Here is a 2,889-nt window from a genome sequence, read left to right on the forward strand (position 1 = left end):
AAAAAATACAAAAAGAAAAAAATTAGCCCGTCGTGGTGGCGGGCGCCTGTAGACCCAGCTACTCGGGAGGCTGAGGGAGGAGAATGGCGTGAACTTGGGAGGCGGAGCTTGCAGTGAGTGGAGATGGCGCCACTGCACTCCAGCCTGGGTGACAGTGTGAAACTCTGGCTCAAAAAAAAAAAAAAACTCTAATTCTCATCTGGCTATAACATAAAAGTAAGGGAAGTTTTTGAGTGTGTAATGATTTATCTAGATTAATCTAGATCTTTTTTGTTGAAACTGTTTTCCAGATTATCATTTTTATTAGCATTTTAAATCAAATTCAGGGCAAAAAAAGCCCCAATACTATTCAATGCTTTATCTATGTTTTTTTCCATAAGGTTATCTGTCACAAGGATATCTTCCTGCAAAAGGCATTTTTAAAATAATTTCAATTTTTATATTTTGGATTCAGAGGATACATGTGAAGTTTGCTACATGGGTATATTGTGTGATGCAGAGGTTTGGGATATGAATGATCCTGTCACCCAGATATTGAGCATAGTTCTCAATAGTTAGTTTTTTCAAACTTTCCCTCCCTCCTTTCCTCCCCACCCTTGTAATCCCCAGTATCTATTTGTCATCTTCATGTCATGAGTACCCAATATTTAGCTCCCACTTATAAGTGAAAACACGTAGTATTTGGTGTTCTGTTCCTCTATTAATTCACTGAGGATAATGGATGGTCTCCAGATGCATGTATACGCTTGCAAAGGATGAGTTTTTGTTTTCTTACTACTGTTTACTACTTTTTGGTGTGTATGTACCACATTTCTTTATCCAGTATACCATTGATGGGCACCTAGGTTGATTCCATATTTTTGCTACTATGAATAGTGCTGGGATAAACACACACGTGCATGTGTCTTTTGGTAGAATGAACTATTTTATTTTAGATATACATCCAGTATTGGGATTGCTAGGTCAAATCTCCAAACTGCTTTCCACAGTTTGGAGATTTCTTAAATAACTTAAAATAGCTGAACCAATTTATACTTCCACCAGTAGAGTGTAAACATTTCCTTTTATCTGCAGTCTCTGCATTCTCTGTTGTTTTTGGACTTTGCAATAATAGCCATTCTCACTGGTGTGAAATGGTATCTCATTGTGATTTTGATTTGCATTTCTCTGATGATGAGTGATGCTGAGCATTTTTCCACATGTTTGTTGCCCACTTATGTCTTCTTTTTGGAAGTGTCTATTTATATATTTTACCCACTTTTAAATGATGTTATTTGTTTTTTTGCTTGTTGAATTGTTTGACTCTATAGATTATGGATATTAAACCTTTGTTAGACGCATAGTTTGCAAACATTTTCTACCATCTGTAGGTTGTTTACTCTCTTGATAATTTATTTTGCTGTGCAGAAGCTTTTTAGTTTAAGTCTCACTTGTCAAATTTTGTTTTTTTAAAATTGCATTGATTTATTTATTTTATTTTTGTTATTGTTTTGAGGCAGGGTCTCACTCTGTTGACCGGGATGGAGTGCAACCTCCCAGGCTCAGGCAATCCTCCCACCTCAGCCTCCCAGGTAGCTGAGACTACAGGCACACGTCACTACAACTGGCTATTACACACACACACACACACACACACACACACACATATATAGTAGTCATGTGGTCTCATTGTATTTCCCAGGCTCGAATTCCTGGGTTCAACTGATCTTCCCATCTCGGCCTCCCAATGTGCTAAGATTACAGGCATGAGCTAGCATGCCTGGCCTGCAATAGCTTTTGAGTACTCATCTATAAATTCTTTCCCAGGGAAGAGGCAAAATTCTTTCTAGTAGTCAGCACACACTAAAAACGACTCAGATCTCTAGCTATCAGTTTTGAAGGTTTTTAACCGTATGTGATGAACTGTAACAGGGGTTGACCTATTATATCTTTCAAATATTGCTTCATTCTTCATAAACATTGCTCTCTCTGACACCTCATCTGCAAAGCAACCTAGTTAAAGTTCTAGTGATTTACCTAGTTTCTGCATATGGTGGTCACATATTTCTTTCTTTTAATACTTCATGTAAGTGTGTGTCTTTGTAACTGGCATCTAAAAGAGATGGAATCTTGCCCATTCAGGACAACTTCTTATAAAATTCTATTTATTATAATGGGGTCAACCTGAGACATTCCAAAGATCGGTGAAAAAAAAAAATGCCCAAATCTAGAACAGTTTTAGTAACACTCATGACATTTGTGCAGCTGTTTTTGAACCTATATCCCAGCACTCTCCTTATAACCACCTCTGAATTCCTTGTCATTATTATGCAATAAAATGGAGATTCACTTATTGCCTAGGTAATGATATAATTAGTTCAATAGATTGCTACTGATTCTCATAGAATTCTCCCAAATCTCATTAATTAGTCCATGAGGACTTCATCCTCCCACTCCTCGAAAGCCATGTTTTTTTCAACATTCTATCTATGCATAAATTGTGTGGTTGTGCTGTGTCCTCCCCAAAGTCACTGATCAAGGTGTGGGGATTAGAGAATGAAATGTAACCAGTGCTACTACTCAAGGCACATCCTGGGAGGCTGCATGGTCCTGGAGAAAGGCACATCTGTTTATGATTGCTCTACTTGGAGGGGCATTTATTTTCAGTTACTTATTCGCAGAGTATAAGAAAGAGTCTCCATTTTTGATGTGCTGGTACAAGGCCCTGCTAACAGAGAACCTTCGCTTCAACTCCACACCCTAGCCATCATAAAACCCCCACATCATTCTGATTTCCGGGCTCTCTCAATCCATTTTTAGTTGTGCCTGGGAGATACTATACTCTTCCCGGAAGCCTCATTGTGTGAGTTTTAATGAATATGTTCTCATTCTAGTGGGGCATATATGGTG

The sequence above is a fragment of the Mandrillus leucophaeus genome, unplaced genomic scaffold, assembly GCF_000951045.1.
Source record: "Mandrillus leucophaeus isolate KB7577 unplaced genomic scaffold, Mleu.le_1.0 Scaffold312, whole genome shotgun sequence".
Taxonomy (NCBI): domain Eukaryota; kingdom Metazoa; phylum Chordata; class Mammalia; order Primates; family Cercopithecidae; genus Mandrillus; species Mandrillus leucophaeus.